We start from the raw sequence: 13,738 nt of genomic DNA, 5'->3' as shown, positions 1-13,738 counted from the left end.
ACACACCATCAAGTCCACCTCTGACTGACTTAAGAAAAACAAAATTAAGACTTTAGAGTTACCTAGTCAAAGAACTGACCTTAATCCGATTGAGATGCTGTGACATAACCTTAAAAAGCAGTTCATGCTCGGACTCCTTCCAATGTGGCTGAATTTCAACAATTCTGCAAAGATGAGTGGGCCAAAATTCCTTCAGAGCATTGTAAAAGACCCACTGCCAGTTGTTGCTGTTAAGGTTGCCCAACCAGTTATTAGGTTTATGGGGCAATCAATTTTTTACACAGTGCCCTGTAGGTTTGGATTTCTTTTGTCCCTTAATAAAAAGACCTCCATTTAAAAACTGCATTTTGTGTTTACTTGAGTTCTCTTTGTCTAATATTTTAATTTGTTTGGTGATCTGAAACATTTAAGTGAGATAAACATGCAAAAGAATAGGAAATCAAGACAAGGGCAAATACTTTTTCACACAACTGTATATACTGGCTCTGGGAGTTTTTTCCTGCGGCTGAAAGAATCTTCTTCCAAGAAAGAGTTGATCTGTGTAGTTTGGAGTAGTAGTAATGATCTGTGTGCAGTAGCAGCTTGGGTGTTTATCGCCTTCTCCTTATTCCTATTTGGTTTGTTTTTCCTGCCTTTCCCTAACCTCCATATTTTTGGTGACTGTCTTTGGGTGATAGTGGCTTCAGTTATCCATGTCTGTCTTTGTGTCTGGTTTTCCTTACATTTCTATTCCATGCCTCATGGGGTGGGGAAGGGTACAGATTAGGGTTTAATAGGGGCATGAAGGTTGGAGACCGAGGTTTCTCTACCATCAAGAGTACCCCTGGGACAGGGATAGTTAGGGTTCCAGTTCTAGGGACACTTTCATACCCCTCTCCCTTACTTCAAGCCATCACATAGTGACATATGCATGGCCATACACAGCATTGCGATTTTTTTTCCTCATCCCGATTGCAGCTGAGGAAAAATTTGCAGATGAACATTGCCTCATTAAGGTCCAAGTGCAATCAGATTTTCTATATGCAAGTGTGAGCGAGCCTAAAGGTGAAAAAGTCAATAAAAGCCAGTTCTCAGTCAACAGCAGCTTGTTGGCAGTTTCCATTAGAACATTGAGGACTTTGTAATATAATTTGGATCACAGCCATGGGAGTACTTTTGTACTTCCTCTTCGTGATTAATATTTACTGTTTATAATGTATAATTGCAACATTTATTCAAATGGTGTTTTTTCCTTGTTGATATCAATTCAAGGTTAGATTATTAAGGTCACTCATGGTAGCAGTGTTTTTTCCTATTACTGCAGTGTCTGACATGAAGCTAATCTCCACAGAATTGTGGTGGTCAGTGTAAGCATAAAAGTAAACATCCTGAATACCACAAATGTTTCCAGCCGCAACAGCTTCTCTTTTTCTGAAGAAATGAAACATAATCTCTTAACTTCAAATATGAAAGCCTGAAACTAGAAATGACCATAAAACAATTCTATATTGCGTTATAGAAAAATCATCACTACACGTCACTATGCATGGCTTCAACCATATTAATAACAGGTTTCCTACTTCGCTTGTGGAACTGTCTGCAGTGTAACACAAAATTATTTTTACCCTAATAAACCCATTGTTTACATTAAAACATGATATAAAATATTGTACTATGTGAATCTGATGATCCCAAAGTGTCCAAAGGTAACAATACTATAGTTAAGGATATGCTGAGAGTTGTTGAATCACAAACTAGCTGTTACGCTCCAGTCTTGACTTAATCGGGTTCCGCCTCCTCCCCCTATAGCTGCTGCACTTTGCTGTGCTCCACAATGGGTTTTACAAGAGGCCAAGGGTGTCTCCATGACATGATCTTCATAGACCTTTTAAGGCAACTGTGTACTACAGACACATGTTTGAACTCTGACTGCATCGACTTCCCCTGTCTATTCCATCTAAATCCTATTTCCTGCTAGAAACGACATCTCTAAGGACATCCATAACATCTGGACTGGTTTGCAAGACAATTTAGCTACAGCTGCAGCAAGAGTTAGGAAGAGTGCTGATATACACCTCCGACATGTTCCTAACTTTGCTCCCAGTAGTGACCGCAGCCTCTGCCCCTGATGACAACTCATTTGAGTATCCCAGCATGCACGGGCGGTTCTCAAACATAGTGTCATCAAATAGGATAGGAAGTAGGTAAGAAAATAAAGCCGTTAGGTAGCATAGAGAGGGAAAGGTAGGGAACTTTTAATTAAAGTATATTAAAAATATATTAAACTACAAAATTAAAAAGACAAACTTTTAGTGTTAAAATAAATGTTAGTTTTGTATCACCCCTTTATGTCTACTCTACTTGCAATTTATTACTATTGCTTTAGTCCTTCCTTTTTTGTCTTACTGTCAATTTATTTTTGTTTCCTTCCTTCGCCTCTTTCCTCCTACTCCACCTTTTCATCCCTCTTCACCCTACTTAACTTTCTACTCCACGAAAGGTCCAAAGGTCCCCTTCAACCTATTTTTCTTTTCATTGTTGTCTTGCTTGGTTAATTTTCAGTCTAAAAAATAGGCAATGGAGTGCTCACCGTGTTATTGGTGCTCTGAAGTGAATTGTTCTAAATGAGTAGGAAACTTCAGCACTCAAAAATAGAAATTTATTAGTGATAAAGCAAAACTTAGTTATCAGACCCAAATGAATTCAGATATGAATCAATTGACGTTTCGGCGCATCATGGCCTTTTTCAAGATATATCTGTATATAGAAAACATGAAAGTATTAATATACAGCACTAAATTTTTCTTCTCTTGCAGGTCGGATTGCTGTAGATAAGCCCTGAAAGGGAGTGGCCGCATCTTATATGGCCAAAACTGCTGACAGGTTCCCTTTAAGGTAATATTTATAGTGGGTCAGAACATTGATCGCTGAGGACTTAGAGAGAAAGGAAGTATAAAGTGGAAGAAATGTCTCAGTTGTCACCTAAAGATAACACGGCTAAAAATGTGTTTTTTTTCCTGTGACACTTTTAACAGAACTTCGTCATCTCTGCATAAATATAAACATAATGAAACTCTATTTGGTGAAGGTGTCACTGAATAAATGGATCAGATGCTATTTTCGTGGTTAGCAGAACTCTGGAGTAGATGGTGTGTGGTCAATGGTACATATTCTCATGTTACACTTTGTATTTTTGTGCTAGAACATGACTGTGGTATTGTAGATGCTTCCTTCCAACTAACTCCCTTCTGTATCAACCCCACGCTTTAACCACCCAGCTCCCACGGAAAATCTCTTCCCCCCAAATGAACACTGGTACACCTTATTTCTTTGGATAAATTGGCCAAATTGGCCTTTTATTAACAAATATTCAAAGAAATAACTTTTTTGTAAGAAGGTTCTTGGAGTTCCAAAACCTGGCGGAAACCAGTAAATAATAATTAACCATCCAGCATTACCCCCAGCCGCGACGACAGGCTCGGGGGCACCTTTGTTTCTGGAAAACATTTTCCATAACACCGACTCTCATGGACCCCAGCCTATAGAGCCCCAAAATCTGCCAGGCAATTAACCCAAATCCAAACATAAAGGGGAGGTTACCATCCTCCTGATGTACAACCTCCCACCACAATTTTGCCACCAACTCCAAGAATCCCCTCACCACCGCTCGCCGAAATGACCCAATGATAACATCGTCCAACATTCTTTGACATTTTTACCTTACTTGAACCACTAAATTAAAGGGCGGTAGGGCGGGACCTTTGCTCTTGGTACCTTGTGCCGATTGCTAGCCCTTCTGAGATAGATAAACCATGGTCAACTGTAAACATCTCCCCATTACTGTCCAACTATAAAATTTGACCCCTCTGAGCCTGCTCTTCTAACGATATTCATTTTAACCCCTGCTTGCCCTACAAACCAAGTCATGGGGCACTCTGCCCATGGCTTTCCTGAGGTTTTTCCTTTCACACATACAATTGTAATGCTATGCCTCTGTACGACCTTAACCCCTTCACCACCTTGTGATTTTCCATTTTTACAGTTTATTTTTTACACTTTAGAGTCATTACAAATGTATGTAATGTATTTCAAGTGTTTATTTCTGTTAATGTTGATGATTATGGCTTACAGCCAATGAAAACCCAAAAGTCATTATCTCAGTAAATTAGAATACTTTATAACACTAGCTTGAAAAATGAGATTAAAATCCGAAATGTTGGCCTACTGAAATGTATGTTCAGTAAATGCACTCAATACTTGGTCAGGGCTCCTTTTCCATCAATGCGGTGTAGCATGGAGACGATCAGCCTGTGGCGCTGCTGAGGGGTTATGGAAGCCCAGGTTGCTTTGATAGCAGCCTTCAGCTCATCTGCATTGTTGGGTCTGGTGTCTCACATCTTCTTCTTTACAATACCCCATAGATTGTCTATAGGGTTAAGGTCAGGCGAGTTTGTTGCCAATCAAGCCAAGAGATACTGTTGCTTTTAAAAAAGGTATTGGTACTTTTGGAAGTGTGGACAGGTGCCAAGTCCTGCTGGAGATTGAAATTTCCATCTCCAAAAAGCTTGTCGGCAGAGAGAATCATGAAGTGCTCTAAAATTTCCTGGTAGATGGCAGCTATGACTTTTGTCTTGATAAAACACAGTTGACCTACACCAGCAGATGACATGGCTCCCCAAACCATAATTTATTGTGGATACTTCACACTAGACCTTGGAAATCAAGGTCCCAGAGTCGGGAGGAAGAATGGAGAGACAGACAATCCAAGCTACTTGAGGTCTACTGTGAAGTTTCCACAATCAGTGATGGTTTGAGCATCCCCATATCATGCACACTGTCAGCTCTACACTGACAGAGAAAGTTGCTGATCATGCACTGCGCATAACCAAGCAACCTTTCTAGCTCTGGTGACCTGGATGTCGTCATGATGACATCGGGTCACAAATCCAAAGGCAGAGGGGCTGTCATCCTTCTGTCGGCTCCCGCAATGCTGTGATCACATTCAGGGGGTTAACACCTTTACCCCCAAGGGTGGTTTGCACGTTAATGCCCGGGCCAATTTTTAAAATTCTGACCACTGTCCCTTTATGAGGTTATAACTCTGTAATGCTTCAACGGATCCCGGTGATTCTGACTGTTTTCTCGAGACATATTGGGCTTCATGATAGTGGTAAAAAAAATTTGATATTTCCTGCGTTTATTTGTGAAAAAAATGGAAACTTGGCAAAAATTTAGAAAATTTTGCAATTTTCCAAATATGAATTTTTATGCCCTTAAATCACAGAGATCTGTCACACAAAATACTTAATAAATAACATTTCCCACATGTCTACTTTACATCAGCACAATTCTGGAACCAATTTTTTTTTGTTAGGGAGTTATAAGGGTTAAAAGTTGACAAGCAATTTACAACACCATTTTTTTAGGGACCACATCACATTTGAAGTCATTTTGAGGGGTCTATATGATAAAAAATAACCAAGTGTGACACCATTCTAAAAACTGCACCCATCAAGGTGCTCAAAACCGCATTCAAGAAGTTTATTAACCCTTCAGGTGTTTCACAGGTATTTTTGGAATGTTTAAAAAAAAATGAACATTTAACTTTTCACCAAAAATTTATTCAGCTCCAATTTGTTTTATTTTACCAAGGGTAACAGGAGAAAATAGACCCCAAAAGTTGTTGTACAATTTGTCCTGAGTACGACGATACCCCAAATGTGGGGTAAACCACTGTTTGGGCGCATGGCAGAGCTCGGATGGGAAGGAGCGCCATTTGACTTTTCAATGCAAAATTGACTGGAATTGAGATGGAACGCCATGTTGCGTTTGGAGAGCCCATGATGTGCCTAAACATTGAAACCCCCCCCCCCAAGTAGACCCCCTAAGGAACAAATCTAGATGTGTGGTGAGCACTTTGACCAACCAAGTGCTTCACAGAAGTTTATAATGCAGAGCCGTAAAAATAAAAAATCATATTTTTTCACAAAAATGATCTTTTCGCCCCCAATTTTTTATTTTCCCAAGGGTAAGAGAAGAAATTGGACCACAGAAGTATTTGTACAATTTGTCCTGAGTACGCTGATACCCCATATGTGGGGGTAAACCACTGTTTGGGCGCAAGGGAGAGCTCAGAAGGAAAGGAGCGCCGTTTGACTTTTCAATGCAAAATTGACAGGAATTGTGATTGGACGCCATGTTGTGTTTGGAGAGCCACTGATGTGCCTAAACATTGAAACCCCCCACAACTGACACCACTTTGGAAAGTAGACCCCCTAAGGAACTTATCTAGATGTGTGGTGAGCACTTTGACCCATTAAGTGATTCACAGAAGTTTATAATGCAGTGCCGTAAAAATAAAAAATCATATTTTTTCACAAAAATTATCTTTTCGCCCCCAACTTTTTATTTTCCCAAGGGTAAGAGAAGAAATTGGACCCCAAAAGTCGTTGTACAATTTTTCCTGAGTACGCTGATACCCCATATGTGGGGGGAACCACCGTTTGGGCACATGGGAGAGCTTGGAAGGGAAGGAGAGCCATTTGGAATGCAGACTTAGATGGAATGGTCTGCAGGCATCACATTGCATTTGCAGAGCCCCTAATGTACCTAAACAGTAGAAACCCCCCACAAGTGACCCCATATTGGAAACTAGACCCCCCAAGGAACTTATCTAGATGTATTGTGAGAACTCTGAACCCCCAAGTGTTTCACTACAGTTTATAACGCAGAGCCGTGAAAATAAAAAATATTTTTTTCCACAAAAATTATTTTTTAGCCCCCAGTTTTGTATTTTTCCAAGGGTAACAGTTGAAATTGAACCCCAAACGTTGTTGTCCAATTTGTCCTGAGTACGCTGATACCCAATATGTGGGGGGAACCACCGTTTGGGTGCATGGCAGAGCTCGGAAGGGAAGGAGCGCCATTTGGAATGCAGACTTAGATGGATTGGTCTGCAGGCGTCACATTGCATTTGCAGAGCCCCTGATGTAACTAAACAGTAGAAACCCCCACAAGTGACCACATATTGGAAACTAGACCCCCCAAGGAACTTATCTAGATGTGTTGTGAGAACTTTGAACCCCCAGGTGTTTCACTACAGTTTATAACGCAGAGCCGTGAAAATAAAACTTTTTTTTTCCACAAAAATTATTTTTTAGCCCCCAGCTTTGTTTTTTCCCAAAGGTAACAGGAGAAATTGGACCCCAAAAGTTGTCCAATGTGTCCTGAGTAATCTGAAACCCCATATGTTGAGGTAAACCCCTGTTTGGGCATACAGGAGAGCAAGGAAGGGAAGGAGCACTGTTTTACTTTTTCAACGCAGAATTGGCTCGAATTAAGATCGGACGCCATGTCACGTTTGGCGAGCCCCTGATGTGCCTAAACAGTGGAAACCCCCCAATTATAACTGAAACCCTAATCCAAACCCTAGCCCTAACCTGTTGTGAATTCTGCTCTTGGGCTCCCTCCGTTGGTTGTAAGTGGTAGCGCTGCTGTCTCTGAATCGCAGCATTTATCAGGTGTGTTCACTTTTTGCAAATCTGACTGGGCTATTTAGTCTTGCTTCACCCTTTGGTCAGTGCCAGTTGTCCATTGTTCCTGGAGGATTCACATCTCTGCCTGGTCTCTCCTGCTTTGCAGTTCTTTTCAACAAAGATAAGTTCTGGCCTTGATTTTTTGCTGTCCACATGCTGTGGCCTTATTGTTTAGTTCTTTTCCATGTTTTGTCCTGTCCAGCTTGGTCTGTATAAGGATTTGTTTAGCCAAGCTCGTATCTCTGGAGATGCAGATATACCCTCCATATCTTTAGTTAGCTGTGGAGTTTTTGTATTTTCTGTGGTGGATATTTTCTAGTGTTTTAATACTGACCGCATAGTACTCTGTCCTATCATAGTACTCTGTCCTATCCTTTCTATTTAGCTAGAAGTGGCCTCCTTTGCTAAATTCTGATTTCAGTCTGTGTATGTTTTTTCCCTCTCCTCTCACAGTCAATATTTGTGGGGGGCTGCCTATCCTTTGGGAATTTTCTCTGAGGTAAGATAGTTTTCCCTTTTCTATCTCTAGGGGTAATTAGTCCTCCGGCTGTGTCGAGATGTCCACGGAGTGCTAGGTACATTCCAAGGCTACTTCTAGTTGCGGTGTTAAGTTCAGGGTCTGCGGTCAGTACAGGTACCACCTTCTCCAGAGTATGTCTCATGCTGCTCTTAGGCCACCAGATTATAACAGTACAACTGGCCAACAATGAGTTAACCGCATCTCAGAAGAAGGGAAGGAAAGTGCTGAGCCATTTTTTTTCTGTAGTCTGTTGTGTTTTTTTTTTTCTTCCCTCTTTACCTCTGGGTGGCTCAGGAGTTCGGCGCTGGTATGGATGTTCAGGGATTGGCTTCTCGTGTGGATCAACTTCCTGCTAGAGTACAGGGTATTTCAGACTATATCGTTCAGACTCCGGTTTTAGAGCCTAGAATTCCAACTCCTGATTTGTTTTTTGGGGATAGGTCCAAATTTCTGAGCTTTAAAAATAACTGTAAACTGTTTTTTGCTCTGAAACCCCGTTCCTCTGGTGATCCCATCCAGCAGGTTAAAATTGTTATATCTCTGCTGCGTGGTGACCCCCGGGATTGGGCATTTGCCCTGGAACCTGGGAATCCGGCGTTGCTTAATGTAGACACCTTTTTTCAGGCGCTTGGGTTATTGTATGACGAACCTAATTCAGTGGATCATGCTGAGAAGACCTTGTTGACCCTGTCTCAGGGTCAAGAAGCGGCAGAATCATATTGCCAGAAGTTTAGAAAATGGTCTGTACTGACTAAATGGAATGAGGATGCCTTGGCGGCAATCTTCAGAAAGGGTCTTTCTGAATCCGTTAAAGATGTTATGGTGGGGTTCCCCACGCCTGCTGGTCTGAGTGATTCTATGTCTCTGGCCATTCAGATTGATCGGCGCTTGTGCGAGCGCAGAGTTGCGCACACTATGGCATTGTCTTCCGAGCGGAGTCCTGAGCCTATGCAGTGTGATAGGATTGTGTCTAGAGCTGAACGACAAGGATTCAGATGTCAGAATAGGTTGTGTTTTTACTGCGGCGATTCTGCTCATGTTATTTCTGATTGCCCTAAGGGTATGTTTCCACGTTCAGGAAACGCTGCGTTTTTGACGCTGCGTTTTTCCGCAGCGTCAAAAACGCAGCATCCAGATGTTACAGCATAGTGGAGGGGATTTTATGAAATCCAGACTCCACTATGCGTTAAAAAACGCATGCGTTTTTGCCGTGAAAACGCATGCGTGGTGCGTTTTTTCAAAACGCAGCATGTTGCTACTATGAGCAAAACACGCAGGTACACCACAGGTGACCTGCCAGTGACCTCAGGTGCAGTTTTGGTCAGGATTTTACCTGCATAAAATCCTGACCAAAGCCTGAAGCAAAACTGAACGTGGAAACATACCCTAAGCGTACCAAGAGAATCGCTAGTTCTGTTACCATCAGTACTGTACAACCTAAATTTCTGTTATCTGTGACCCTGATCTGCTCATTATCGTCATTTTCTGTCATGGCATTTGTGGATTCAGGCGCCGCTCTAAACTTAATGGACTTAGAATTTGCCAGACGTTGTGGTTTCCCCTTGCAGCCTTTGCAGAGTCCTATTTCTTTGAGGGGCATTGATGCTACACCGTTGGCTAAAAATAAACCTCAGTTTTGGACACAGCTGACCATGTGCATGGCGCCAGCCCATCAGGAAGATTGTCGTTTTCGGGTGTTGCATAATTTGCATAATGCTATTGTGCTGGGTTTCCCATGGTTACAGGTGCATAATCCGGTATTAGATTGGAAATCTTTGTCTGTGACTAGTTGGGGTAGTCAGGATGTTCATGGTGACGTTCCTTTGATGTCAATTGCCTCCTCCCCCTCTTCTGAAATTCCTGAGTTTTTGTCAGATTTCCAGGATGTATTCAATGAGCCCAAGTCCAGTTCCCTTCCACCGCATAGGGACTGTGATTGTGCTATTGACTTGATTCCAGGGTGTAAGTTCCCTAAGGGCCGACTTTTCAACCTGTCTGTGCCAGAACATACCGCCATGCGGAGCTATGTTAAGGAGTCCTTGGAGAAGGGGCATATTCGGCCATCTTCTTCACCATTGGGAGCAGGTTTTTTTTTGTTGCCAAAAAAGATGGCTCCTTGAGACCCTGTATTGATTATCGCCCCTTGAATAAAATCACGGTCAAATTCCAATACCCTTTGCCTTTGCTTTCTGATCTGTTTGCTAGGATTAAGGGGGCTAGTTGGTTTACTAAGATTGACCTTCGAGGGGCATATAATCTTGTTCGTATTAAGCAGGGTGACGAATGGAAAACTGCGTTTAATACGCCCGAAGGCCATTTTGAATACCTTGTGATGCCATTCGGACTCTCTAATGCTCCATCTGTGTTTCAGTCCTTCATGCATGATATATTTCGGAATTATCTTGATAAATTCATGATTGTATATTTGGATGATATTTTGATTTTTTCGGATGATTGGGAGTCTCATGTGAAACAAGTCAGGATGGTATTTCAGATACTTCGTGATAATGCCTTGTTTGTGAAGGGGTCTAAGTGCCTCTTTGGAGTACAGGAGATTTCTTTTTTGGGCTTCATTTTTTCTCCCTCATCTATAGAAATGGATCCGGTTAAGGTTCAGGCCATTCATGATTGGATCCAGCCCACATCCGTGAAGAGCCTTCAGAAATTTTTGGGCTTTGCTAATTTTTATCGCCGTTTCATTGCCAACTTCTCCAGTGTGGTTAAACCCCTGACCGATTTGACGAAGAAAGGCGCTGATGTGACGAATTGGTCCTCTGTGGCTGTTTCTGCCTTTCAGGAGCTTAAACGCCGATTTACTTCTGCCCCTGTGTTGCGTCAGCCGGATGTTTCTCTTCCTTTTCAGGTTGAGGTTGACGCTTCTGACATGGGGGCAGGGGCCGTTTTGTCTCAGAGGAATTCTGATGGTTCCTTGATGAAACCGTGTGCCTTCTTTTCTCGAATGTTTTCGCCTGCGGAACGCAATTATGATGTCGGCAATCGTGAGTTGTTGGCTATGAAGTGGGCATTTGAGGAGTGGCGACATTGGCTTGAGGGGGCCAAGCACCGTATTGTGGTCTTGACCGATCATAAGAATCTGATTTATCTCGAGTCTGCCAAACAGCTGAATCCTAGACAGGCCCGATGGTCCCTGTTTTTCTCCCGTTTTGATTTTGTGGTCTCGTATCTACCGGGTTCTAAGAATGTTAAGGCTGATGCCCTCTCTAGGAGCTTTTTGCCTGATTCTCCTGGGGTCCGTGAGCCGGTCGGTATTCTGAAGGAAGGGGTGATTTTTTCTGCCATCTCCCCTGATTTACGACGGGTTCTTCAGGAATTTCAGGCTGATAAACCTGACCGCTGTCCAGTGGGGAAATGGTTTGTTCCTGACAGATGGACTAGTAAAGTGATTTCGGAGGTTCATTGTTCTGTGTTAGCTGGTCATCCGGGGATTTTTGGTACCAGAGATTTGGTTGGTAGGTCCTTTTGGTGGCCTTCTTTGTCACGGGATGTGCATTCTTTTGTGCAGTCCTGTGGGACTTGTGCGCGGGCCAAGCCTTGCTGTTCCCGCGCTAGTGGGTTGCTTTTGGCTTTGCAGGTCCCTGAGAGGCCTTGGACGCATATTTCTATGGATTTTATTTCGGATCTTCCGGTTTCCCAGAGGATGTCAGTTATCTGGGTGGTTTGTGACCGGTTTTCTAAGATGGTTCATTTGGTACCTTTGCCTAAGTTGCCTTCCTCTTCTGATTTGGTTCCGTTGTTTTTTCAGCATGTGGTTCGTTTGCATGGCATTCCGGAGAGTATTGTGTCCGATAGAGGTTCCCAGTTTGTTTCTAGGTTTTGGCGGGCCTTTTGTGCTAGGCTGGGCATTGATTTGTCTTTTTCTTCCGCATTTCATCCTCAGACAAATGGCCAAACCGAGCGAACTAATCAGACTTTGGAAACTTATTTGAGATGCTTTGTGTCTGCTGATCAGGATGATTGGGTGGTTTTCTTGCCATTGGCCGAGTTTGCCCTTAATAATCGGGCTAGTTCTGCTACCTTGGTTTCACCCTTCTTTTGTAACTCTGATTTTCATCCTCGTTTTTCTTCGGGGCAGGTTGAGCCTTCTGATTGTCCTGGGGTGGACTCTGTGGTTGACAGGTTGCACAAATTTGGGCTCATGTTGTTGACAATTTGGTGTTGTCTCAGGAGGGGGCTCAGCGTTTTGCTAACCGTCGTCGGTGTGTTGGTTCCCGGCTTCGGGTTGGGGATTTGGTCTGGTTGTCTTCCCGTCATGTCCCTATGAAGGTTTCTTCCCCTAAGTTTAAGCCTCGGTTTTTTGGCCCTTATAGGATTTCTGAGATTATCAATCCAGTGTCTTTTCGTTTGGCCCTTCCAGCCTCTTTTTCCATCCATAATGTTTTTCATAGATCTTTGTTGCGGAAATATGTGGTGCCCGTTGTTCCCTCTGTTGATCCTCCTGCCCCGGTGTTGATTGATGGGGAGTTGGAGTATGTGGTTGAGAAGATTTTGGATTCTCATTTTTCGAGGCGGAAGCTTCAGTATCTTGTCAAATGGAAGGGTTATGGCCAGGAGGATAATTCTTGGGTTGTTGCCTCCGATGTTCATGCTGATGATTTGGTTCGTGCCTTTCATTTGGCTTGTCCGGATCGGCCTGGGGGCTCCGGTGAGGGTTCGGTGACCCCTCCTCAAGGGGGGGGTACTGTTGTGAATTCTGCTCTTGGGCTCCCTCCGGTGGTTGTAAGTGGTAGCGCTGCTGTCTCTGAATCGCAGCATTTATCAGGTGTGTTCACTTTTTGCAAATCTGACTGGGCTATTTAGTCTTGCTTCACCCTTTGGTCAGTGCCAGTTGTCCATTGTTCCTGGAGGATTCACATCTCTGCCTGGTCTCTCCTGCTTTGCAGTTCTTTTCAACAAAGATAAGTTCTGGCCTTGATTTTTTGCTGTCCACATGCTGTGGCCTTATTGTTTAGTTCTTTTCCATGTTTTTGTCTTGTCCAGCTTGGTCTGTATAAGGATTTGTTTAGCCAAGCTGGTATCTCTGGAGATGCAGATATACTCTCCATATCTTTAGTTACCTGTGGAGTTTTTGTATTTTCTGTGGTGGATATTTTCTAGTGTTTTAATACTGACCGCATAGTACTCTGTCCTATCCTTTCTATTTAGCTAGATGTGGCCTCCTTTGCTAAATTCTGATTTCAGTCTGTGTATGTTCACAGTCAATATTTGTGGGGGGCTGCCTATCCTTTGGGAATTTTCTCTGAGGCAAGATAGTTTTCCCTTTTCTATTTCTAGGGGTAATTAGTCCTCCGGCTGTGTCGAGATGTCCACGGAGTGCTAGGTACATTCCACGGCTACTTCTAGTTGCGGTGTTAAGTTCAGGGTCTGCGGTCAGTACAGGTACCACCTTCTCCAGAGTACATCTCATGCTGCTCTTAGGCCACCAGATCATAACACTAACCCTAAACCTAGCCCTTACCCTAATGGGAAAATGGAAATAAATACATTTTTAACATTTTTTAATTTTTCCCTAGCTAAGGGGGTGATGAAGGGGGGTTTGATTTTCTTTTATTGCGGGTTTTTTAGCGGAGTTTTATGATTGGCAGCCGTCACACACTAAAAGACGCTTTTTATGGCAAAAAATATTTTTTGCGTTACCACATTTTGAGAGCTATAATTTTTCCATATTTTGGTCCACAGAGTCATG

Source organism: Ranitomeya variabilis, chromosome 4 (assembly GCF_051348905.1).
Source record: "Ranitomeya variabilis isolate aRanVar5 chromosome 4, aRanVar5.hap1, whole genome shotgun sequence".
NCBI classification, from domain to species: Eukaryota; Metazoa; Chordata; class Amphibia; order Anura; family Dendrobatidae; genus Ranitomeya; species Ranitomeya variabilis.
The sequence above is the reverse complement of the archived record's forward strand: the minus strand, read 5'-3'. Positions refer to the sequence as shown.